The following is a 27,718-nucleotide window of genomic DNA, read 5'->3' as shown; positions in this document are numbered from 1 at the left end:
AAGATCAAAAACAAAACCTAACTGTTGGTGGAGGAATGATGTGTGTGATTTAAGTGAAACAATTTGCTTGTCTCACTTGCTACTGTCACTGTAAGGCCCACAGCATATAAAGACTCAGGCAGCTATTAATGGCTTACTTTATCACCTAAAAAGTATCTCAAAAGGCTGTATTTAGTTCTTGAGCCAGCCTTCGTGAGAAGCAGGAATTGTATTCCTGAGTGAAGGGAAGGAGGGGAAATGGAATTTATCTCAGTTTGTGAACCTTCTCAATTTCGGTTACTGTTAAATGAAATAGCTTTATACAAAGTTAATGTAAGATGGAGGGATACTAAAATTAAACCTGTTGGGACAGGAGTCTCTGCATGCAGTCTTTCAACCCCCACACTGCTGTGTAAGAATGGGCCCTGGGCCTGGGACACTCCTTACCAAGAGATCAAGAGCCATCACGGCCTGTGCTGGACTTGTCCCCTTGTGTGAGAATGTCTTTCTCTGTTCAGGTTCAACGCACACTCCTTTGTTCTGTTTAAGCATATGTGTCATGTGGCACCTGGCCAACACCACTGGCATATCTGTCTCCTGTGGGGAGGGGATGGGGTCCTTCTGCCGCAATTCGCAAGGGATGTATGAGAGCCACTGCCCTGCATTTGCTGCCAGGGGAGACCTGCTGGCCGTGGGGGACCGATGCCCACTATTGAAGCTGATCTTACTCTTTCTTCTCTATGTGAGTAAAGTGGTGTTCCATCCAGTGATTGACTGTGGTGTTTTCCTTGGCGACTCCAATACCAAGACACAGTGGGCAGAAGTGTTCAGACTTCTCCTCTCGATAATAAGCAACCAATGACACTTGGTCAACAGAAACTCAAAACTAACCACAGGGCAAATATATTATACAAATGAGAGACAAATTTGGAAGTGTGAATAGTAATCTCCAGATTGTTGGACTAAAAATACTGTTGTCTAAAAATTCTGAACTACTGTTATTATTCGATTAGAAGTTATTGTTTTATCTGTTTGTCAAGTCAGATGAACATCTGCCCCCTATTTTAAATTTGCTTTAAATGCAGACCAAGATGAGAACATACCATGTCTCAAGATATCCCCCTCTCATCTGTCTCCATTCCATATGAAAAAAATATAAGAATCCTTCCATGGGGTCTGGGAGCTGCTTTCATAAAATTGCCAGAGAGTAGAGACAGATGCCAGCCTGGCAAATCCTGAGACACTGGGATGTGTTTTAGTCTAGTGTTTCTCAAACTCTAATGAGCATATCCGTCACTTGGGAGTCCTGTTAAAATGCAGATTCAGGTTCAGGATGTCCGCAGGGAGCCAAAGATTCTGCATTTCTAACCAGCTCCCAGGTGCTGCTGATGCTGCCAGTTCCTGAACGACACCTTGAGTAGCAAGATCCTAGTCAGTCCTCTAATTCTTGGCTTTGCCAGTTGGTTTTGAGTGGTCTGAAGGACTCTGAAGAGCCTCAGCATGTAATAATATCCAGTCTTTTTGAAGAGCAAATCTAAAATTAGTGTGCTTGAGTCTACAGCGAGGGAGTGAGTTATATATAATGAGCGAGCGTAGAATCCACGTCTCAAGGAGCCTTTCCTTTTTACTTACCACGCTAAACATTTTATGGAGAAGGCTTTAGGCTCTGAAGATGCAGGACATATGGTTTACCAGTGCCAAGCTAACTGCATTTACTTCTTGAATTTACATCTTATCTAAGCATCTTGAAGGAAAGAATGGTCAACTAAAACTAGAGAGAAACCTCAGGGGATAAAGATAAATTGTGAAGACATCATTAGCACCCTGTGTCCTGGTATCCTTTCATGTTAAACTTGCCTTTTTCTGTTAGAATGGCTGTTTTCCATCATGGACCTACATAGGTAATTTATTATAAGACAAATGTTCAAAAGTATATATTCTGATGAAAACAATATTATGCTCCACTATATTTGCCTTTTTTTTTTTTTTTTTTGATGAGGAAGAATGGCCCTGTACAGGTCTTCCACGTCTTTCATTAAGTTTATTCCTAAGTATTTCACTCGTTTTGTTGCAATTTTAAATGCGATTATATTCTCAATTTCTCTTTCTGCTACTTTGTTTCTGCTAAGTTCATGTGCTCTGCTTCGGCAGCCCAGGGTTTCACTGGTTCGGGTCCTGGGCACAGACATAGCACCACTCGTCAGGCCATGCTGAGGCGGTGTCCCACATGCCACAAATAGAAGGACCCACAACTAAAATATACAACTGTTGTCAGTATAGAGAAACACAACTGATTTTTATATGTTGGTTTTGTATCCTGCAACTTTACCATATTCATTTATTTTTATTTATTTATTTATTTTTTAAGGATTGGCACCTGAGCTAACAACTGTTGCCAATCTTTTTTTTTTTTCTTGCTTTTTCTCCCCAAATACTCCCAGTACACAGTTGTATATTTTAGTTGTGGGTCCTTCTATTTGTGGCATGGGGGACACCACCTCAGCATGGCCTGACGAGTGGTGCTATGTCTGTGCCCAGGACCCGAACCAGTGAAATCCTGGGCTGCCGAAGCGGAGCACATGAACTTAACTACTCGGCCATGGGGCCAGCCCCTCATTTATTGTTTCTAAAAGTTTTTTGGTGGATTCTTTAGAGTTTTCTATATATAAAATCATTTCATCTGCAAATAGTGACAGTTTCACTTCTTCCTTTCGAATTTGGATCCCTTTTATTTCTTTTTGTTGCCTGATTGCTCTGGCTAGGACTTCCAATACTATGTTAAATAAGAGTGGTGACAGTGGGCAGCCTTGTCTGGTTCCCATTCTTAGAGGGATAGCTTTCAGTTTTTCTCCATTGAGAATGATATTAGCTGTGGGTTTGTCATCTATGGCCTTTATTATGTTGAGGTACTTTCCTTCTATACTCATTTTATTCAGTTTTTATCATAAATGGATGCTGTATCTCATCAAATGCTTTTTCTGCATCTATTGAGATGATCATGTGATTTTTATTCTTCATTTTGTTAATGTGGTATATCATGTCAGTTGATTTGCAGATGTCGAGCCATCCCCGCATCCCTGGAATAAATCCCACTTGATCGTGGTGTGTAATCTTTTTAATGTATTGTTGTATTCGATTTGCTAGTATTTTTTTGAGGATTTTTACATCAATGTTCATCAGTGATATTGGCCTGTAATTTTGGTTCTTTTGTGTTGTCCTTGTCTGGTTTTCACATCAGGGTACCATTGGCTTTGTAGTATGAGTTACAAAGCTTCCCCTCCTCTTCAATTTTTTGGAAGAGCTTGAGAAGGACAGGTAGTAAGTCTTCTTTGAAAGTTTGGTAGAATTCACCAGGGAAGCCATCTGGTCCAGGACTTTTATTTTTTGTGAGGATTTTGATTACTGTTTCAATCTCCTTACTGGTTATTGGTCGATTCAAATTCTCTATTTCTTCTTCATTCAGTTTTGGAAAGTTGTATGATTCCATTTCTTCTAGATTATCCAATTTGTTGGCATATAGCTTTTCATAGTATTCTCTTATAATCTTTTGTGTTTCTGAGGCGTCTGTTGTAATTCCTCCTCTTTCATTTCTGATATTATTTATTTGTGCCTTCTCTCTTTTTTTTTGGTGAGTAGAGTTAAAGTTTTGTCAATTTTGTTTATCTTTTCAAAGAACCATCCCTTTGTTTCATTGATTTTTCTATTATTTTTTAGTCTCTATTTCATTTATTTATGCTCAGATTTTTATTATTTCCTTCCTCTGACTGATTTTTGGCTTTGTTTGCTATTCTTTTTCCACTTCCTCTGGGTGCACTGTTAGATTGTTTATTTGAGATTTTTCTTGTCCATTGAGGTAGGCCTTAATTGCTATAGACTTCCCTCTTAGAGCTGCTTTTGCTGTATCCCATAAATTTTGGCATGTCATATTTTCATTTTCATTTGTCTCCAGGTATTTTTTTTTTAAGGAACATTAGCCCTGAGCTAACATCTGCCACCAATCCTCCTCTTTTTGCTGAGGAAGATTGGCCCTGAGCTAACATCTGTGCCCATCTTCCTCTACTTTATATATGGGATGCCTGCCACAGCATGGCTTGATGAACGGTGCTAGGTCCATGCCTAGGATCTGAACCAGTGAACCCCGGGCTGCCAAATCAGAGCACATGAACTTAACCACTCAGCCACGGGGCTGGTCCCTGTCTTCAGGTATTTTTTTTATTTCTCCTTTGATTTCTTCATTGACCCATTCATTGTTCAGTAGCATTTTGTTCAATCTCCACATATCTGTGGCTTTTTTGATTTTCTTCCTGTAGTTGATTTCTAATTTCATACCTTAGTAGTCAGAAAAGATGCTTCGTATTATTTCAATCTTCTTAAATTTATTAAGACTTGTTTTGTGGCCTAATATGTGCTCTATCCTGGAGGATGTTCCATGTGCATTTGAAAAGAAGATGCATTCTGCTGTTTTTGGATGGAATGTTCTCTATATATCTATTAAGTACATCTGGTCTAATGTGTTGTTTAAGGCCAGTATTTCCTTATTGATCTTCTGTTTGGATGATCTATCCATTGGTGTAAGTGAAGTGTTAAAGTCCCCTACCATTATTGTTTTGCTGTCTATTTCTCCTTTTATGTCTGTTAATAATTGCTGTAAATATTTAGGTGCTCCTATGTTGGGTGCATAGATATTTACAAGTGTTATATCCTCTTGTTGGATTGTTCCCTTTATCATTATGTAGCACCCTTCTTGACTCTTGTTACAATTTTTGTTTTAAGGTCTATTTTGTCTGATGTAAGGATTGCTACCCCAGCTTTCTTTTCATTGCCTTTTGCATGGAATATCTTTTTCCACCCCTTTACTTTCAGTTTGTGAGTGTCTTTAGGTCTGAAGTGTGTCTCTTGTATGCAGCATATATATGGGTCTTGTTTTTTTTAATCCAGTAGGCCACCTTATGCCTTTTGATTGATGCATTTAGTCCACTGACATTTAAAGTAGCTATTGATAAGTATGTACTTATTGCCATTTTGTTACTTTTTTGGAGGTGTTTTAGTAGTTCTTCTCTGTTCCTTTTTGCTTCTCTTGCTCTCTTCCCTTGTGGTTTTATGGCTTTCTTTAGTGTTATGTTTGGGTTCCTTTCTTTTAAATTTTTCATGTATTTATTATAGGTTTCTGGTTTGTGATTACCATGAGGTTCATGTATAATAACCTACATATATAACAAGTTATATTAAGTTGATGGTCTGTTTAGTTTGACCTCTCTCTAAAAGCTCTACTTTTTTGCTCCCTTCCTCCTGCATTTGATGTTTTTGATATCATACCTAACCTCTTTGTGTGTGTGTATCTGTTACCCTCTTATCATGGAAATAGGTAATTTTAGTACTTTTGTCTTTTAACCTTCATATTGTCTTCATAGGTGGTTGATCTGCTACCTTTACTGTATTTTTGCCTTTACCAGTGATTTTATTCCTTTTTTTGTTGATAATTTTCTTATTCCTGTTTGTGGTCTTCTCTTTCCCACTTAAAAAAGTCCCTTTAGCATTTCTTGTAAGACTGATTTCTTGGTCATAAATTCCTTTAATTTTTGCTTGTCTGGGAAACACTTTATCTCTCCTTCCATTCTGAATGATAACCATGCTAGGTAGAGTATTCTTGGCTGTAGGTCTTTTCCTTTCAGCACTTTAAATATATCATGCCACTTCCTTCTAGGCTGTAAGATTTCTGCTGAGAAGTCAGCTGATAGCCATATGGTGTTTCCTTTGTATGTAACTTGCCTTTTTCTTCCAGCTTCTGGATTCTCTATCTATCTTTAATTCTTGACATTTTAATTATAATGTGTCTTGGTGTGGGCCTCTTTGGGTTTATCTTGTTTGATGTTCTCTTTGCTTCCTGTATGTGGATGTCTGTTTCCTTCCTTAGGTTAGGAAAGTCTTCAGCTATGATTTCTTCAAACAGATTCTCTGCCCCTTTGTCTCTCTCTTCTCCTTCTTGGACACCCATAATACAAATGTTAGTGTGCTTTATTTTTGTCCCAGAGGTCCCTTAGACTGTTCTCATTCTTTTTAATTCTTTTTTCTTTTATCTGTTCAGCTTGGGTGATTTCACCTAGTCTTTTGTCCAGTTTGCTGATTCATTCTTCTGTATCATCTACTTTGCTATTGAATCCATCTAGTGAATTTTTCATTTCCAGTGTTGTAGTCTTCATTTCTGGTGGGTTCTTTTTTAAGTCATCCAGTTCTTTGTTGAAGTTCTCACTGAGTTCATCCATTCTTCTCCCAAGATCAGTGAGAATTCTTATGACTTTTTGTTTGAACTCTTTGTCAGGTAGATTGTTTATTTCTGTTTCATTTAGTTTTTTTTCTGGGTTTTGTCCTGTTCCCTTACTTGGAATGTATTCCTTTGCCTCCTCATTTTGCCTCTTTCTCTGTGTTTATATCTATGTATTAAGTCAGTCAGCTACATCTCCTGATCTTGGAGAAGTGGCCTTATGTAAGAGATGCCTTATAAGGCCCAGCAGTTTGTTTCCCTCTTGTCACCAGTTCCAAACGTTCCAGGGGTGTCCCTTGTGTGGGCTACGTGTGTCCTTCTGTTGTGGCAGGGTTGCTGTTGCTGCAGGTGCCCAGGGAGGCTAGGCTCTCCCCCTGGCCAGGTGGTTGTAACGTTCACCTGCATGTGGTTGCTATGCACCCTTCAGTCACTTTATCAGGCATGGGGAGCCCCAGCACAGTTGGCTGCAAGGTTTAATAGCACATTCCTGTTGCAGTTTTTCTGTTAAGTGAGTAGGTCCCCATCATGGCTGGTTGCTAAGCTCAGGGGCTTATAATTGCTGTAGGCCTCTGACCTGCAAGGCTTTTGTCAGCTCTCTCAGGATTGCAGCTGAGTTGAGCTGGCCCCAGTCACAGGAGCACCCAATCATTTCAGGCTTTGGAAGGTGGGGCCGATCCCCTGTGTGGCTATTTGAGAAGCACAAGTCTTCTGCAGCTGACAAGCCCCACCACCCACAGGCCACACATACCATCAACACAGTCCTGCCCTGTGCACACATCTCCACCCCGTCAAGCAGACCCAGTCACCCCACTGCAGAGGCCCCACATACTCCACCAATGCCCCACTCACTCCACCCACTCCTTGCACATGCCCTACACCTCAGAGGTGGACCCACTCACCAGGCTGCAGAGGATCCAGGCACCTAGCCTATGCAGGCCCACAAGTTGCCTGAGGGCTTGCTCTTGTGTGGGGCCAGTCCTTAGGGCAGGCTGCCTGCCCCGGCTGAGCTGGATTAACTCAGTGCTCTAGTGGGTGGGGCAAACCCTGGGCTAACAGGTAGGGGAAGAACTCCAATGGCATCTGCCAGTGTTGGTTTCAGCACACCTGTACTAGGTGACAACAATGGCTGCCACCAATATTTCACTCCTTGGAGAGGGCTCACCTGTCACCAAGATGAACCCAGAGCCTACCAGGTGAGTCTCTTTTCACGAAAGGACTGTGCACCTTTCTTTCTGGTGATTTTAGGTTGCTTTCCAAAATGGGTGAATCTGTGCATGGACCATTTAAGAGCCAGCTTTTTTCCCCTTATGTCCAACAGCTTTTCTCCATTATAATTGGTAGGCAGCAAAGCCAGATGTTATGACACTCATCTTGGTTGTGCTGAGTCCAAAAGATGCTTATAGCGGTAATGTTCCCCTGCTCAGTTCCCTCACTTCTCCAGGGAAGGCTTCATACCTTAAGGTTGCTCCCAGCTGGCTGTGCAACACCACAGTTTGCAAAGGTTGCTTTTTTCCTCTCCAGAAAGGAATTTCTGCCTCTTCCACTGCAATCAGAACTGGACCTTGTTGTGAAGGTTCTTTTCATCCAGTCTTCAGTTATCTCTCAGGGACAATTCTTCCAAAAGTAGTTATAAATTTGTTGTGTCCATGGGAGGAGGTGAGTTCACAGCCCGCCTAAGCCACTGTCTTGACATCAACCATTCCTGGTTCCATTTTAAAATTATAATTGTACCACAGAAGAACTAATTTGGTAATTATATTGGACCAATGTTCTATATTTTTAAAGTAGCTGGTATTAACTTGTTTATGCAGCTTTAAGAGAATTATTTTTACCTAAGAAGAATGGATCATAATTTTATCATTAGTTTAAGTTGCAGTATGAACCCTCAGCCTCTGGCATTATAGAAATATTTTAATGCCTCATTTTCCTAATAAGTATATCGAAATAATGTCACATTTAAAACATAGTTTAAAAATCACAGTCCCTTTTTATCTGGCATTACTTAAAATCATATATATGTATGCATACACACACACACACACCCATAGATACAATGTAGTTTCTTTAAAAGAATTAATTATTCACTTGATATTGCCATAAAAGATTCTCTCTAATGGGAATACTGAAGAAAAGAGGATACAAATTTAATGTTGATTTATTAGAATCATTCTTCCTATTTTCATACTCATTTTACAGATGTGGAAATGGAGGTGGAGAAAACATCGCAGGAGGAGGACCTGGGACAACTGCCAGCTGATTAGTTGGGCAACTGAAGTAAAGGCAACCCAGTCGTCTGGGTCCTCTCTGGCCCAGGGGGCGATAAGAGAGGAGGGGGATCTGCCTCTAGGCTGGAGTTGTGAGGTGGGTAGCCCATCCTGCTTCTCCTCATTTACACTAGAAATTGGCCAGGATATAAGTCTGTGGTGCTTCCTGGACTCTCACTCCCTCTCTCCCAAGAGGATGTACAAATAAAGGCAACAGACATTCTATAGAGAGTCTCATCTAGGAAGATAAACTCATGACCTAAAAGTACCAAATACGTGGGGCGAGCTGACACTGTGGAGGAGAGAAAAATAAAGGGACTAACTTGCTTGGGAGAAAACAGAGGTAAAAGAGTAAACAGGGCAGGGTTTTATATATTTTAAAAGCACGATTGATGACTTCAGACATTTAAGAGAAGGGATCACATACGTGAAAGGCCATTATATACTTTAAAAATTTTACAGATCTTGCAAATGAAATATCTAGTTGTTTAAAAATCACTTCGGGCCATCAGCAGATGAATGGGTAAACTAAATGTGGTATATACATATAATGGGATATTTTGCGGCCTTAAAAAGGAATTTAATCCTGACACGTGCTACAACATGGATGAATCTTGAAGACTTTATACTAAGTGAAATAAGCCAGACACAAACGGACAAATACTGTATGACTCCTCTTAAATGAGATATCTAGAATAGGCAAATACATAGAAGCAGAAAGTAGAATAGAGTTATCCGGGGCTGGGGAGAGGAGAGAATGGGAGTCAGTGTTTAATGGGCACAGTATTTCAGTTTGGGATGATGAACAGGTTCTGAAAATGAATAGTGATGATCGTTGCACAACATTATGAATGTACTTAATGCTGTTGAGTTGTACACTTAAAATGGTTAAAATTGTAAATTTTGTGTTATGTATTTTTTACCACAATTTAAAAAAAAATCACTTTGGATTACACAGGAGAATAAGCATAGCAGCTGATGAAGAATTTCGCCCAAAGTTAAAAGGCATAGTGGAAACATTTAAAAGTTTTAATATTGGGGCCAGCCCAGTAGCATCATGGTTATCTTCACGAGGCCCACTTCAGTGGCCCAGGGTTCACAGGTTTGGATCCTGGCACAGACTTAGACACTGTTCATCAAGCCGTGTTGTGGCAGCATCCTATATACAAAATGGAGGAAGATTGGCACAGATGTTACCTCAGGGCCAGTCTTCCTCAAGCAAAAAGAGGAAGATTGGCAACAGATATTAGCTCAGGGCCAATCTTCCTCACCAAAAAAAAAAGTTTTAATATTGATCCAATACATTTAACTGACTTTATTGTCATTATTCGTCATCAACTTTTTCCCCAGAGATATCGCTATAAGGAGCCCAGCCCATTCCCATCCACCTATTAGGCCCCAGCCTGGGAGCCCCAGCTGCACCCAGCACCTGGGCTTGTGCTCTAGCTAACACCTGTGACTACCTGTGCCTACTTGTGCCTCCAGTGCCTCAGAGGAGCACCCCAGGAAGCCCAACACCAGCAGCAGCCCCTTGGCAGCCTACTGGGAGGCAGACACCTCCATGGCCCAGCCTGTCCCCTTCTGGAGCACAGGTCTCAGAAAATGAGAGACAGCAAAATCAGTGATTTGATCACTCAAAAGGGCCAGAAAAATCTTCTTCCAGCTTTCAGTAGCCCTAGCCAAAAGCTGAAAAGTCCAGTCCTTCACTTCTTTCTCCGCGAGGCCCCCTGCCTGCGCCTTCTTCCTCAGCCAGGCCCCTCCAGGGTAGATGCATTGTGGTAGCTGGAGTCTTTTCTTGGCATCTGCAGATCTCTCAGCAGAGTAGATTTGCGGGGAGAGGAAGCAGTTGTGGGTAGTGAGCAGAGGGGAGCCCGTGACCGGGGGCATGCAAAGGGAGGGAGCCAAGGGCTTGTACATCAAGAGGAAAATGCAGGCTGAAAGCCATGAATCTTGGCTGTTTTCTCCCTCTGTCTCCAAGAGGAGTTACAGCGTGTTAGCCCACGTGTGTCCTGATTTACCTGGCCATGGAGTCTGACTACCCCACTGAAGCCCCATTTGCTGCCTGTTATTGATGGACTCAGGATCCTTGAGTAAACCTGTTTCCTGAGAAGCCTCGTCCCAGGCCTGGTAAAACCTAGCAGGTGCCAGTCGCCCATGGCTTTTACTGCCTTGAGCTGATGTGGGGTGGGGCAGGGCTAAAGGATCTGGAAGCACCTTTCTGTATCAGCTCAATAAAACAGTCCGTTCTAATCATTTCCTTATTGAATGGCTGAGTGACTGTGCACTTGAGTGTGCACTGCGCTAGCAGCCAATCACCTCAGGAACCGCGGCGTGGGGGCGCTCACCTTGTGCCAGGCTTCATGATGCTTTTCACGGATCACGGCCTCAGCACAATCGCGGGAGGCAAATGCTGCTCTTTCTCCTGTTTTCAGAACGAGGAAATTGAAGTTGGGAAATTGTTACAGAGAAAACAAGAGACGATGTAGGATTTGGCTCTATGCGGTCTGATTCCAGGGTCATGGTCCTAACCACTGAAGGACATGTTTCTAGAGTCTAGTTTTAATTCTGCTACTACTCACTGTGTGAACTTGTGTAAGTCATTCATCCGTCTGGGCCTTGCTTTCCTTCTCTGTAAATGATCACTAAGCTGCTTCTGAGTTGAGGTTTTATGACTGTTATTTGAGCACTTGCTATTTAGAAGTTCTCCTCTGCTAGATGTTGAACTAATAAAAATATTTTTGAGTGAACTTTTTAGTGTATGTTAATTTTGAAGGCCATTTAGTTCATGAGGCCTCTTTTGATCTCTACTGCCTAGTTTACTATCCAACCTGAACTGATCTGCTGTGCCCCAAAACAAGCACCAAGGGCTAAGCTTTTAGTTTTCCCTACTTCTGGACAAACCTTTTTATTTGGCGCCCACTGTTTCTGGGTTATAGGACTTATACTGGCTTTGCCTTGCAAATCTTCCTTTACTGTCTTGAACCTGTTTTCCTCTTTCAAGAACTTCCAGGATTTGCAGTAGAACCTGGTTATGTACAAATCACTCATAGTGAGCAATCAGACAAACCCAACATCATTATGAGAAAATTTGGGGGTGGGGTAAATAGACCACAATATTGTATTTGGAATTAGAGAGGCTGGTGTTCAGATCCTAGAACCTGCCTTTTTTTTTTTTTTTTGAATAGTGTGACTTTGGACAAGTCAGTTAGCTTCTCTGAGCCCCAGTTTCCTCAAATTTCTAAAATAACATTTTTCCTATAACAGCAAACTATATGATGCACTAAGTATTAACTTATTTAATCCTCACAACCACCTTATAGATAAGTATTTTATCGTCCCCATTTTACAGACGGGTTAAGCTCAGACAGTTACTAAGTGGTGGAGTCAGAATTTGACCCAAGCTCTTGGCTCCAGAGCTCAATGTTCTTAACCATGGCAGAACCTTAATTGAGTTAGTCGCATGTATAATACCAACTCCCAACTCTCTGGCCTGACTTTCATGCTCCAAGCTCCCAGTGATTTGTCAAGGAAAAAGCCAAGTACAAATCGTTGTATCACAGGAAAGTGGAGTCAGGTTAGTATCCAATAACTTTTATGCTCTTAAATCCCTGGCATAAGCAGCAGCATCCCCCATGATTTTACTCAACTCAGAAGATTGACTCGTAACCTCTGGGAAAGGACGGGGCCTCTGCCTGTCCCAACAATGCTGAGAGAGTTGAGTATTGCCTTTGAACTCCATCTTCAGGGCGGGACCTGTCCTAGCCCATAGAGACCCTTACTGTACAGAGCCGAATCGTGAATGGTCTATAAAGAGCAGAGATGAGACTTCCTGGAGCCGTGAGCTCTAGGCTCAGCTGAGAAGAGGACCACATTTGTCTTCAAGATTCTTCAGCTTCCTTTGGGAGGTGTTCTATTGGGAAGGTTTCAAACTGGTATTCTGTGGCCTCACACAGCCCACAGAACTAACCTGTTTGGCTTGCAAATTGTTGACTTACAGGTTTTTAAAACGTAATTAGTTGTCAACACTTAGCAATAAAAAGCGTTCATGTTTATATCCAAGTTGCTGGCCTCGAAAAATCTGAAGGTCTGACAGCAGTCCCACGTGTCAACCACCAGCTGGAGCTCAGCAGATGCTGCTGCCCTTGCAACGGGCATGTGCACCTCTTCCCTACAGCCCCGCTCACCAGCACCCCCAGCAGCCCATTTCGCTAATGTCCATACCTCCTGGACTCCTCATAGCAATTGAAGCGGCAATCCCTATCCTAGCTTCTTAGGGCTTTTCCTTGACATCAGCCCTTTGCACCAGATGCCTAGCACCTTTCTAGTTGAAGGCTGTCCACTCCATTTACTCAGTTGTTGACTATTTCCAGGTTAAAAAAAAAAAACAAAAAAACTTAGCCCTGCTAAAATGCAAATTCTCCTTAGGAGCCATTAAGTGAATGGTGCTAATAATGAGGATTTCAGGCATCCAGAAAATCCATTTTATCAAATGGCCTTCTGGTAGGGCATCTTTGATGACAAATGATCTTTAGAGTCTAAAATATATTCATTTTAAGACTATAGTGTTTTTAGTTTTTATTTCACAAATGAACCTTTTAAAAAATGAATGTCAAGATGCCAGAATTAATATATGTTATGCTGCAGAAATGTGATGTCTGCAGAAAGCTATATGATGATCAGCTTATAGCCAACTTAAGAAGGGACTGTTTCTTGAAAACTCTTGAAATAGTATGCACATAAGTGACTAAGACAGAATCTTTCATAGAGAGAATTTTCTTCATGAGAAAATCTTCAAACCTCCAAATTGAGATATGAGATCTGACAATTTTTTTATAATTTGATACTTTCTAAGAGTATATCCTACTCTGGGTTACCTTTAGATAGACTTCACAACTCATTATTCTTGACAACAGTTAAACCATAATACTAAATCAAGTTCTCTGGAAAATCTAGAATTATAGTCCCATATAGAGTGAAAGTCCATTCAGATGTGAGTGGACGTGAACCAAGATGGCAGGATCATCAGAACCGTAATTGAGAATATTGCTTCTCCCATAAGTAATCAGTAATTACAGATTTATGTTAATTTCGCATCTCAAAAGTATGTACTGTGCAGTATAAAAAGCATCGCAATTTACCGTTCCTCCACAGGGAATGAGAACGCATTGCTGTCAAGCAGGTGTGCTATCCAGAAAGAACAAGAAGTGTCCATGTCTTTTGAAGTCTTATATTTGTAGTCCTAGTCCTGTTTGTACCCACATTTGACACAATTCAAATTACTTTCTGTCCTTTTAAAAATTTATGAAGTGACTCATGGTTTTGTTTACCTTTAATTTTCACCAAATATTTTAACCACAGAACATCAGAAAGAAAGAAGGCAGTCGTCTACTTAGATTTTATAGGGCACCCAAAACTCTCTGCCACTCAACATCACCAGGCTTTGACAGTCTGAAATCACAGCTGTTGGAGACACACTGTGCTGCCAACAAAATCTGCACCCTCTCTGATCTTGATGTCATTTCCATTCATAGTACCACATGTCTGCATGTCTACCTGGATCTCAACCTCCGTCACCCCTAATTTTACATTTTTTTAGCCCCATCTGCAATAAGCAATGAAAATCTGTGACTTCTTTATTTCATATTTCTCCATCAGCCATTTTGTTACTATTGCCAGTATTTCTTACCCTATTTAGACCAGTAGTCTCCAAACATCTTTTCTGGTAACAGCTTTATTGAGATACAATTTACGTATCACATAATTCACCTATTTAAAGTGTACAATTCAAGGGCTTTTAGTATATTCAAAAAATTATGAAACCATCACCACAAGACATTTTAGAACATTCGCGTTGACCCCAAGAGAAAGTGTATACCCATTAGCATTCATTCCCCATTTCCCTCCAAGCCCTGAGTCCCTGGCAGTCACTAATCTACTTCTGTCTCTGTAGCTTTGCCTCCTCTGGACATTTTATATAAATGGGATCACACAAGATGTGGTCTTTAGGATTCCTTTCTTTCACTTAGTGTGATATTTTCAGGGTTCACTCTTGTTGTAGTAGGTATCTGTACTGCGTTCACCGACAAATAACTCCATCTTATGGATGTATCACACTGAAGAATTTAAAGATAGCAAGTGTTTCAGTAATGTGCAGCAATGAGAAATCTTCTGTGTTTCTGACAGTGGAGTAAATTGTTACGACTATTATGAAGAGCAATTGGCAATATGGGTGTAGTTAAAGAAGCGGGTACCTTAGGACACAGCAGTTACCCTCAGGTATGCATTCTATAGAAATGCTTTCACGGGTGCACAAAAGACACAAAAACATACATCCAGAGGCAGCTTTTTATGCAAAAAATTATAATCTTTCTTACTGTTCATGAAGAAGAGAATGGATGTACCATTGGGATACCTTATACCATCTGACATCCACTTTCTTCCTCATGAACAGTATATTCATTCAAAGGAATATTTCATAATGATCTATAGACATGGATGAAATCTTCATAATTCTAAGCAAAAGGTAAACTTTCCAGAAGAACACATGCAACAGAGTATCATGTATGTAAATTTAAAAAAATTTTAAACAATCCTATATACCTACCTTTATATTTTTCCAAAAACATTTATTTATTCTTTTTTTTTTTTACTTTATTTTTTTTTATCTTTTTTTTTTATTGAGTTATTGGTAGGTTACAATCTTGTGAAATTTCAGTTGTACATTAATGTTTGTCAGACATGTTTTAGGTGCACCACTTCACCCTTTGTGTCCACCCCCCACCCCACCTTTCCCCTGGTATCCACTAAACTGTTCTTGGTCCATAGTTTTAAATTCCTCATATGAGTGGAGTCATACACAGATTATCTTTCTCTTGCTGGATTATTTCACTTAACATAATTCTCTCAAGGCCCATCCATGTTATTGCAAATGGAATGATTTTGTTCTGTTTTGCAGCTGAGTGGTATTCCATTGTATATATGTACCACATCTTCTTTATCCATTCGTCTGTTGATGGGCACTTAGGTTGCTTCCACGTCTTGGCTATTGTAAACAGTGCTGCAATAAACATTGGGGTGCACAGGACTTTTGGGATTGCTGACTTCAGGCTCTTTGGATAAATACCCAGTAGTGGGATGGCTGGATCGTATGGTAGTTCTATTTTTAGTTTTTTGAGGAATCTCCATACTGTTTTCCATAGTGGCTGCACCAGTTTGCATTCCCACCAGCAGTGTATGAGGGTTCCTTTTTCTCCGCAACCTCTCCAACATTTGTTGCTATTAGTTTTAGATATTTTTGTCATTCTAACGGGTGTAAGGTGATATCTTAGTGTAGTTTTGATTTGCATTTCCCTGATGATCAGCGATGATGAGCATCTTTTCATGTGCCTATTGGCCATCAGTATATCTTCTTTGGAGAAATGTCTGTTCATGTCTCCAGCCCATTTTTTGATTGGGTTGTTTGATGTTTTGTGATTGAGTTGTGAGAGTTCTTTATATATTAAGGATATTAAGCCTTTGTCAGATATATGACTTGCAAATATTTTTTCCCAGTTAGTGGGTTGTTTTTTTGTTTCAATCCTGTTTTCATTTGCCTTGAAGAAGCTCTTTAATCTGATGAAGTCCCATTTGTTTATTCTTTCTATTGTTTCCCTTCTCTGAGAAGGCATGGCGTCCGAAAAGATCCTTTTAATACTGATGTCAAAGAGTGTACTGCCTACGTTTTCTTCCAGAAGCCTTATGGTTTCAGGTCTCACCTTTAGGTCTTTAATCCATTTTGAGTTTATTTTGGTGAATGGTGAAAAAGAATGGTCAATTTTAATTCTTTTACATGTGGCTTTCCAGTTTTCCCAGCACCATTTGTTGAAAAGACTTTCTTTTCTCCATTGTATGCCCTCAGCTCCTTTGTCAAAGATAAGCTGTCCATAGATGTGTGGTTTTATTTCTGGGCTTTCAATTTTGTTCCATTGATCTGTGCACCTGTTTTTGTACCAGTACCATGCTGTTTTGATTACTGTAGCTTTGTAGTATGTTTTGAAGTCAGGGATTGTGATGCCTCCCGTTTTGTTCTTTTTTCTCAGGATTGCTTTAGCAATTCGGGGTCTTTTGTTGCCCCATACGAATTTTAGGATTCTTTGTTCTAATTCTGTAAAGAATGTCATTGGGATTCTGATTGGGATGGCGTTGAATCTGTAGATTGCTTTAGGTAGAATAGACATTTTAACTATGTCAAAAACATTTATTTATTCTTATAAGCAAGCCCCCTAACTCCACCTCAGCTGTGGTTCTTGGAAGTTTACAAGCAATAGAAAATAACTCTAAATTTTTAAAAAACAGGGGTGTATTAAAATTATACTGAACAATCCATATAGTCAAAGAAAGTGCTGAACTGTGAAATCTTGAAATGAAATCAAGGCAGCACCAAAGTCCTCAGCAGCAGGCCCTTCCCTGTGGGCCCTGCCATTGTGTGCCTCTGCTTCTGACACCTTAAGTCATTTGTGGGTTTTCTCCTTGGAAACCTAAATTCCTGAAAGTGTATGTCATTGACCCAACTTAGTTTCACCTCCCTGCGGGGGGAGCGGGTAGTCCAGCATGTTCCCTTCTATTACTGATTGTGCTGTCACGGGTAATGCACCTCTCAGATCTCCGACTAAAGGGCTCTAAATGACGCAGGGCCCTGATGCTATACTCTGAAATCCATCACTAGGTTAGCACAGAGCCCACGCTCCTCTACAGGCTGCTCCCAGCCAACAACTGAGCTCAGCAGGGATGTGAGGTCAGCCCGTTCCTGGACGATGCAGACTCCTCAGACACAGGACTCCCCTGAACGGACTTGAGAACTATGCTTCAGTTTAAGACTCTTCCACTCCATCTTCCTTCCTATGTTCTCTCTCTTCTTTAATCAGACCTATATCCAAATCTGACAGCTTTCCCATCTTCTCCCAGCTCTCTCCCCTTTTTCTCTGACAGGCACTTTACCAACGAAATTTCTTGCACATATAATCCTATCCTACCATCTGATCTCGAAGGAACTGGGGTTACAATTTCAAGTACCATTTACAGCGGGTGAGGACAGTTCTCCGAATGATGGGTGCTGCACAGAAAAAAAACACCTATATTCCAACACCATCATATTCCAGCCCTTAGCTTCCTAGCACACACACATATACACACTACAAATCCTTCTTCTGAGGGTTTCCCTGTCTAGGATCTTGCAAATTTCCACACACAGCTGTAAACACTCTCATCCCCCTACAAATGAAAGGCAATCGAAAGCCATGCCTACATCTTGCATCTAGAAGTAAAGATTTAGATGTTTTCTGAGTTTACAAAGCTTCCAATAATGTCCATTCCACCTCTTACTTCATCTCAATACTTTCTTAATATTCTGAAGTCCATTATGAATTTAACCTCTGCCCAAATACTGCTAATAATGGGAGAGGTAAGCACAGAGAGAAGGGAAATTTAAAGAATAAATAAAGGACCAAGAAAATAAGGAAATACAGACTGAGGCAAAGTTTGGTTAAAAGGTTACAGCTGGTACCATGTCTTCCCTCCTCCTAGCCACATCTGACAGCAGCTCTACTGGTCAGGGATGTGTACTCAGTGGCTGAACCCTCAGTAGAGTCATTCCCTAGGGCTCCGAGTCTATGGTCCTTCTGCCAGTGAAGGGTAAGAGTAATCTTTTCGCACCTGTGCTGTTGGGAATAGGAATTAAGGAAGAATCCCAGACAGGACTCAGATTGTCACCATTCTCTTCATGGCCTCCATCATATCACAGAGTATCCATTTGGATGCTTTGAGGGGAACGAAGTAACAGAATCTCCATTTAAAACTGAATCAGATGATGAACTTCATTTTCTAAAGAACATGTAGTCAGAAAGTGTATTAGGTTTCAGGCACTTTTTGATTAGAGGTCCTGCTCAATTTTTTGCATCTTCTCTTTGCTCTTTGCTCTGGTCAGCTTTGTCTATGCTACCAAGAGCAACACAATGGGGGATTGGCTGCTTCCTTTCAGATGCAATGTATGCTTTGAATTAGCGGCATATATAGTTTTACTTTTCCAACAGCAGAATACACAGACACAGGAACCCAAGGGTACAGTTGGGCCATGGAGGGACGAGAGGATTCTTCCCACAATTACAGCTCACAAACTACTTGCTTCATTTCCCCAGGACTCTTGGTTCTGCAGGTCTGAAGGTTTTACTGATGTGTTCTCCGTCCTCCCACCCCATCCCAAAACATAGTAAGTTTTTCACTGAAACAGAAGCTGACACTGCCACCTGGCTGTGTTTGGCTTTTTGCACAACCAGGAAAACAGATGAGAAGAAGAGAATTAGGGTTACAGTGTTGACGTGTATGTGACCCTGACTCTATCTAAAAGGGAAAGAGAATTTCGCTCCTTGTGGACACTTCCCTCAGCATCTATCCCTCCTTTCCTCCTTTGCATCAGAACCCCAATTTTCAGACATCATCCAATTTGTTCCCCTTATGACTCACATAATTCCAGAGATGATAATCCTGTTCCCAGTCACGGAGGTGGGTCCTGATTGGTCTAAATCAAATATGGTGACTCCATGGCCTTACCATAATAGAATCGGAACACTAAGTTAGAGCCAGTTAACACAGGACAACCCCAGGCTGTTATTATTGGTTCAGGGGTAGGGAAGTGACCAAAGTTGGTCCAGTCGGACTTATGAAAAGAGCTTTTATTCTACGATTGGGGTAAAGGTAAGTGAAGAAATGTCTTGACCTACAAGCTACTGGCAGCTATGTTGTGATCTTGAGGGAAGGTAGTCTGCAATCTTCTGTGCAACATTGCTTCAATATTTAATAAGGGTTATTAGATCCGTATTCCTGTATTTACGCAATTCATTTCTAATTTATTTTAAAACCACACTGCTCAAAGTAGAATTCTGTTTTTCCAAACTAATCAAAAGAAAGTTAGAAATTTCTTTGTTACTTAACATTTCAACTACTAATAGAACACTCATTTAAGCAATGCAACAGATCTCTTGCAATTTAATATTCTTTTGCAATAAGTAATCAAATTTCAGGCATCAAAAAACAATTTTTTTAAATCATATTTAGGATCTGTAAAAGATCTTTTGATTATTCTTTCTAATGTGTCCCACTGTGTTTTTCAGTCCAAAATGACTTGTCATCCCAAAATTCATTCTTGATCATTTCCTGTTGCCAAAGAGAATCCATAGATAATGTTACTGGGGGAGCCAGGACCGTCAGAAAAGGAAAATCCAAAGGCAGAATGTGTCTATCCTGGTGGAGGAAAACTTGCTGCCTTTTCCAAAAAGAAAGGAGTCCAAAGTCACTGGCATACCACTAGGTAACTGGCTGGTCACCTCAGGTCAGGGTGCCAGATTGGGGGTTCAGTGTGAATTACGGTGGCCAGCAAATTAGGCATTGCACAATGGCAGCTTTGGTGATCGAAGGTCTATATTACTGAACTTTCACGTAACTTGCAGCCCTGCCGCTAACAATGATGTATTCATGAGCACACTGGGTTGGCCAAGGAAACGAGAGGCTAACATCTAGACCTCAGGTTGTCTTATCTCCTTAATTAAGGACTTCCTCTGCAATGGGATATAAATAATTTTCTTGGCCTTTTGGGGACATGGTGAAGGCATTAATGAAAGTAGCATTCATATGGTTTAAAGCCAATATTCTCATCATTCCAAGTCTTGGCGCTTCTTCTTTCACATCAAGGTATCTCAACCTTGGCACTATAGTCATTTTGTGGATCATTTTCTTTTTGTGGCCTGGATCGTTCTTTGTGGTTGGAGACTGTCCTGCTCATTGTAGGATGTTTAGCAGTACCTCTGGCCTCTACTCACTAGAAGCCTGGAGCACCCTGCCAATTGTGACAATAAAAATTGTAGACACTGCCAAATTGTCTGAGAACCACTGCTATATTATGCCAAAGGATTTCTTATCTATCTATATAACTTACTGTTATCACCATTAGACCCAAGCTTGCAATAGCTAACCCAGAAAACTGTTGAAATGTAGCAGCAGTATACTGAATGCAGACTCTGGTGATCACACTGATAGCAACACCATCATCTGGATTCAAAATTATGATCCTCTTGGTTACACATCTTCAAAATTCAAGTCCCACAAATATTCCCCCAATTTTCAAGAAACAAAGTAGTGAACTCTTACAGTGTCTTTTTTCCTATTCCTATTCTGCAATTCTGCAAACCCTCACCATGCCAAGGCTGTACTGAAATTGAAACCGGATTACAAGGCAAGCGACCACTGCTATTACTACCATTGCTGCTGCTGTTGCTGGTACTACCACGTGCCAGGCACTGTTTTTTTCACTTTGCAACTATTAACTTTTTTACTGCTCCTAACAACTGCATGGGGTTAGTACCGAGATATCAAAAAGTTAAGCAAGTTGCCTAAAATCACGTTGCAAACTAGTGGCAATGCAGTGAATGGGGGATTGTTTGCTTCCTCCCCTAAGGAAGGTGACTCTGACTAACAAAGAGGGGTGGGGTGGGAGGGGAAATGTGGTCTTTCTCTGGAATCCTCAAGGGAAGACAGTGATGGGTGTTTGTGTACAGGCTGACATTTGTGTAATTCTTTCCTGAATCTTCTCATTTGATTATTTTATTTCTGGATCCCCCTTATTCTTTGTTCTGATCCTAGCTAATAAAATCCTGGCTCAGGTCAGAGACTGCAAATCTGTAATTAGCCGTTGTTCATGAATGTTTTTTGAAGTAAAAATGATCATTGAGCCGGGTTCTGTTAGAAGACAAAATTCTGAGCAGTGCTGCAACCTGAAAGATTGTTAAATAGATGAAGGTGGGGGGTTTTCTTTAAGACTTGATTATAGCAAGATTATAAATCCTAACCCACACTGCAGCAACGTGCTGGATATGGGAGAGGGGGTCAGCTTGAAAGTCTAGGACACGAGAGATAAGCGTTGGGGCAGTCCTGGTATAGGGCAGTTTCACTACAGCCATGGAAATTGCCCTGTGGCTTTGGTTGGGGCCAAGAGACTCACCCATATACGTGTCAGCTTTTCAAAGGGGTATTCTGAAAATACGCACAGATCGATATATATACGAAACATACTCAGATCTAATTTCCAGCCTGCTAAAGCATACTTCAATTCATTGTGATTCTTTCAGTTTGCTCTGGAAATAGCTCCTCTTCTCCCTCTTTAGCTTTGCTGTTCTTTTCCCTCCATTCCACTCTGATCCTTTAACTCCTCTAGTCCCCCAAAGCCCAGCTCAAATGCTACCTTTACCCTGAGGTGTAGCCAACCTCACTGCCACAGGCCAAAGCAATCGCTCTCCTGTGAAGCCCAGTGGCAACTGTAGCCCACTGCATTCATTTAGCACTCATCATTAACTGCTCTGTATATTATTTGGGTGTGGTTGCATCATAGCCTGTCCAGACTATAACATTCCTGAAGAGAGAAATCCTTACTCATGTAATTGCTCCCTGATTATCACAGTACCTATACGTAATTGCCAATAAACATTTGTTGATTGAATCATTCATATTGTTTGAATTTTCCATTTGATCCCAAAGAATATTCCAGAGGAACATCCTAGAATCAGTGCCCCTTGTGGAAAGAGAAAATTATAAACTCTAAATACTTTGATTTAGCTCTTGTTAAATTTGAAGCTATGGGGGGAAAAAATCAGTGTAATATTTCCTTGAGAGGATAAGATCAATGATGCAAGCACTTCTGAGAAAGCAACAACCAACTTATCAGTACTCTTCGACAGAGAAAAAGGAAGCTGAGAAAGATTTACTCATCAGTCTCTGTGGCAACACAAAGAGAAAAGAACATTACCCAAAACGAAGGCTGAACATACTCTGATTTTTAGCATTATGAAGTTGAGTTTCTGACTAATTTTTTTCTATGAAGGCCAAAACAGTCTCCTGTAACAATCTATTCTTGAGTGCAAATTTTTGTGCCCTCTCCTATGGAATTTAACCCTTAACCTTGAGTGTAGAGATGCAAGTTTATTGTAAGATATTGTATTTATTATGTGTTTATTATAGGGAATTATAATTTTTAAATTCATTTGTTGTAGAAATTTAATTTACTCACCCAAGTTTTAAGGTATATGCTATCACTATAATGATTAATTTGCCATCTGTGCTCTTACACCTTTGTTCTCTAACTTCACCAATATAGATGCAGCATAAATTCACTTTCTAGGCAGAAAGTATTAAGACACTTTGTCTTGACATTCTTTCTCAGGCCTGGTTCAGAAAAATATATTTTATAATTTTAACAGACTTATCTAAGTAAAATATGAATCTTGTTTCTCCAATATCCTGAATATTTCTTTTAAAGGGCTTAAATATAACATTTCTTGAAAAGGATGTACAATGGAAAGCAATTTTTCATTAACAAAGGATATTATAACTTCTCCAAAAAGATCATCAGAGAGCCAAAATGTCAAAATGATTCTCCTGCATATGGGTACCAATGCATGGAATCCTATCAGCTCAAGGTTTTCTGAAGCACGATTTTAAATGGCTAGTGATGTTTTTCACAACAAAGGCTTCAGAGCTCCTTGTTAGGTTGCTATGGTGTTAAGAGATTGTGTGAATTAAATTGCCCTGAGTATTTGCAGTTCCGTGATGCTAGCAAATGTATTGCCAGTCTACCCTGACAGTGTTTGGGTTGACCTGCCATTTTAATGAATGAGGAAACAGTTGATGAACGGCTCTATTTCAACTTAAAGGTGTTGGGATGAAATGTAATTACATACTTTGTATTTTTAGTAGCAAGGTGAATTTGTATGAATGAACCAGCTGGACATTGGTTCCTACAAATATTGTACTATATAGGGGATACTAGTGATTTCTTTCTTGGATCTCTATCTGTGACTTATATGAGTGACTTTTTGCTTGACATTATGTTTTCTGGCCTTTTCTGAAAACACTTCTCTTTCTTTTGAAAAGCAATAGGCATAAAAGTTAAGGTCAGAAAGTCAAGGGACACCTGAACCCTAGCTATGTTGATCTCCATGTGTTTACATGTATACTTCCTGAACCAAATGAAGCTAAAAGACAGAATTAGAAGGATGGAGGGAGAGGTAAAAAATGACCTTATAAAACCCCTTATTCTCAGAACCTCTATTCTCAGCTCCATTACTGTACTTTTTAATTTTATTTATTTTTTATTTTTCCTTCTTCTCCCCAAAGCCCCCCAGTACATAGTCATGTATTTCAGTTGTAGGTCTTTCTAGATGTGGCATGTGGGATGCCGCCTGAATATGGCTTGATGAGGTCTGCACCCAGGATCTGAACTGGCGAAACCCTGGGCCACTGAAGCAGAGTGCATGAACTTAACCACTCAGCCATGGGGCCGGCCCCTCCATTATTGTACTTCTAAGCTTTAGAGTTTTCATTGGGTTTTTTTTCCCATATAGTTACCATTTCCCTGCTGAGAGTCTCTATCTCATCTGTTCAACCATTAAGCCCTTATTTTCCTTTAAGTCTTTGAGCATATATTTAGGCTTATAAGCCTAAAACACTTTTTATATTGCCCTTTACAGAAAAAGCTGCCAACACCTGCTCTAGGACAGGGTCTTTACTCCTAGGGTATGGTTCTTCTGTTGTTTTACATGGATGTTTGGGTGTTGTAAAAGTCATGAACTGATAAGGCCGGAACTCTGTCTCCCCACGGTGCTTGACTTCTACTATCTCTACTCAATTCTCAACCTCATAGCAGCCATTCCCTGGTAGACTTTGCTTTGTCTTTCTTTGTGCATATATAGCCCAATCCTCTGCCAAGATTTGCAGGAAACCACTCAGATTTCTGTCTGCCAAGGATTTTCAGGAAGCTCCTACATACATTTCTGCCTTTGCTATCTGGGCAGTTCCCTCCTCTCCAGTGTTCAGCGCTTCAGTAGCCCCAAACTCTACTGTCTTCCTCTTCATCTCAGTGGGACCACCATGCTATGCTTGGGTTCCAGGTCCCTGCACTGCTGTCAGGAAATTGTCCCTACACAGACAATTTCCTCTTGTTGGAAGAAAAGAGGAAAATAGAAATTTCTAAAAAGGAAAATATTATGTTTTTCAAATCTTGGTGATGTCTGATCCTATTCTAGGCTGTCTAAGCCCACTACAATTATGGGGATTTTATAAAAGAAAACATTAATTCTTCTGAAGTACTGTAATATAAATTAGGAATGCAATATTCCAGTCCTGTTAGTTCAAGGCTTGTACACCATCTTCACATCATACTTTTCCATAAAACTAAACTTGAGCTTTCAAGAGCTCCTTATGCCCTTGGCTGTGTACCCGAAGAATGCTGAGAAGCCCTACTCAAGAAGTATGAATAGTCTGAAGCATTCTGACCTTAACTTAACAAATATTTCAAATTTATGTGGATTCAGAGATTCCTGGTAAACTAATAACTGCATTTTATCAATACTCAGAGATTTTTATTTTAAGGTTCGATGTCACAAAAGCTTTGAGGAGAACCTAGAAAGAGGGATGATTCTTTCATTGCTAGTTTGATTATCAGTTTGGAAATAAAAAAGAGTATTATATGAAGCCTACCTCATATTTAAAAGATGATTTAAAAGTAATCAATTCTTCACATATTTGACATCACAAATAAAGTTTTTTGCATACTGGTTTCTGTAAAAAAAAAGTAATGCTTAATATTTTTTATGTTTTTCTTCAACAGTCCCATAACATATGCCTGTTTACTTCTCAATTATGAAGAAGAGACTGTAAAAATTCAGTTTTTTTGACACATCACGTCATCCTATCATCACCATGACATAAAGATGAAGAAAATGCACCAGGATGCTTCCTGCCCCATTTTGAGCCAGGCAGTAGCATAAGGAGAGTCTGCCTTCAGGCAGGAGTTCCTCCCATCCACCCCTAGTAGTAGGGAGAGTAAGAGGTCAAGTTATCAGGGACTCCCAAGCTCAGATTTGTTAATAACCAACAATCACAAACATTTGAGGAAAACCAACATCACAAAAGAGAGACGACAATCTCTACAAATGAAGAGTCTTTTTAAAAACAGAAGGAGGTTCTAAAATAATTGTAGTTAACATTTTTAGAAGCCTAAGAGACGATGGCACCTGCCAAAAATGGAGTGGGTGTTGAGAAAAGATCTTGCAAGAGAAAAACAGTTTTTAAAGGTAAATTCCCCAGATGGGCTGAATAGCAAAGACATGGCTCAAGAGTAAATCGGTGATGGGATTATCAAGCCAAGGACTGTTTTGAGAATGTGCTGTAGAGAGAGGGAAGATATGAAAGAAAGTTTAGATACAAAGGACAAATCCTAAAGTTCCAATATCATTCCCAACTTGTTTTATTTATGTTGCCATTCCCTTCCTGCTTTTTTTTTCCCAGCCAAAAATAAGTCATCTTAGTCAGCCTTTTCTCTTTCCGAGTTTGAGGCACCATACAGTCCATCACAGGGGCCAAAGGCATCCCTGTACCTGATGAGCTGAGACCCCTTGGACGTCAACACTAGAGAAGGTGCCAGCCTGGCACCTATGAGTGTGTTCTTCCAGGGCCCACAGCCTGGACAGAGAGCTTGCCCTCTTGTGTCCCATGGTCTGTGGCAGTCCTTCCCTCTGGACCCTAGTCTGCTGCTCTTCCTTCCGAAGCTCAGGTCTCAAACTAAAGGTTGATCCTGGAAAAGCTCAAAGCAATGAGACTCAGGAAGGCTTCCCTGCGTGGAGCCTCCAAAATTTTCTAACTGATATTTAGCCTGTCCTGGTAACCTGCATAGCCTTAGCATTTGGCCTGGACTTTAAAAAACATAGGGGTCAGATTCCTTTTCTCTCTTTCTCTCTCTCTGGCCTCATACCAACTGGGAGTTCTTAGAAGTTTCATCAGTGACTTCTAGGTGTAGCTTCTGCACCCTTTTCACTGAAAGCCCAATTAAAGGCTTTCATAATCACCACCATTTTAATCATATATAAGCAATTAAATTTTAAAAATAAACAACCAGCCAATGTATGTAAACTCTCTGGTGGCAGCACAGGGTGTGAGAAAGACTGGAGTTCCATATCTTGTGAAATGCCAACAAAGGCTGGGTTCAGAGACCTGGGACTCTGGATCTTTGGCAGTTTCCATGATTGCAAATACAAATGTGCCAAATTCTGAGGATCAACATGCTAACTCTGAAAGAGTAAAAATTTGTCAAGACTGAAAGAGTGGAAATCAGTTTGTGCTGAAAAAGAAAAAGCAGCCCTGCTATGAATCAGGCCTAGAGCACAGGCACAGACAAAGGCAGCAGCCCAGGTCACAGGAATCACTGTTTCTCTATTTGTAAAATACCATGAGGACTCCTTCTTTGAGTGACTACTGCTTTCTTAACAATGACGCCCCCAGACCTGCTTTGCTATTCTCCATGTATTACTGGGGTTACCCAATTTTTTAGCCACTCCGTCCTCATGACAGCACCTATTATGGGCTACATGTTTGTGTTCCCCCCCAATTCATATGTTGAAATCCTAACCCCCAATGTGATGTCATGAGGAGTTGTGGCCTTTGGGAGGTGATCAAGTCATGAGGATAGAGTCCTCATGAATGGGATTAGTGCCCTTATAAGAAAAGACAAGAGAGCCTGTTCTCTCTGCTGACAACCATGTGAAGATAAAATGAGAAGATGGCTGTCTACAAACTAGGAAGTGGGCTCTCACCAGACAACTGATCTGCTGACCCCTTGATCTTGAATTTCCCAGCCTTCAGAACTGTGAGTCATAAGTCGTTGTTTAAGTTACCCAGTCTATGGTCATTTGTTATAGCAGCCTGCATCGAATCAGACAGCACCCAAGTCCTGGTTAACTCTTGCTTCTACTAATTACCTTAGAAACAGCAGCCAATCCAGAACTGACCTCTGCTTCCCTTAGGCCTGCCTCAGACACCTTCAGCAGGAGCCCAAACCTTTCAAAAGATGCTTTCCTCTTCCCTCTTGGAAAGCAGCATTCTATGGTTCCTGTGGAACGTCCTCCTGTTACCTCCCAAGGTGGGGTCCTTTGCTCGCTGCAAGACAAGCCAATAGTCAGAAGGCAAGGCAGTAGGAGAGAAAGGGTTTCTTTATTACAGCTTGCTAGCAAGAGGGAAGATGGCTGACTCATGTCTGAAAGAACCATCTCTTGGAATAAAGACTACAGGCCAGTTATATACTGGCCTGATCTCCAGGTAGGGGAGGTTGCTGGTCTCTGGGTGGAGCCTCCATCTGATC

The 27,718-nt window shown here is 40.7% G+C and overlaps 1 long non-coding RNA gene across 2 annotated transcripts; it reads right to left on the bottom strand.

Moving 5' to 3' along the window:
* Positions 1–9,535: 9,535 nt before the first annotated feature.
* Positions 9,536–27,449, bottom strand: LOC139074905 (uncharacterized). Of its 2 annotated transcripts, none has more exons than XR_011524842.1 (3): positions 27,339–27,449; positions 10,851–10,927; positions 9,536–9,664 (listed from the first exon to the last, which is right to left on the bottom strand). It is a non-coding gene; the product is annotated as an uncharacterized lncRNA (long non-coding RNA). The 2 variants fall into 2 exon arrangements; XR_011524843.1 differs by lacking the exon at positions 27,339–27,449 and adding an exon at positions 13,644–13,761.
* Between the last annotated feature and the right edge of the window lie 269 nt (positions 27,450–27,718).

The sequence above is a fragment of the Equus przewalskii genome, chromosome 1 (genome assembly GCF_037783145.1).
Source record: "Equus przewalskii isolate Varuska chromosome 1, EquPr2, whole genome shotgun sequence".
Classification (NCBI taxonomy): domain Eukaryota; kingdom Metazoa; phylum Chordata; class Mammalia; order Perissodactyla; family Equidae; genus Equus; species Equus przewalskii.
Note: the sequence above shows the minus strand (reverse complement) of the source record. Positions and strands in the feature narration are given on the sequence as shown.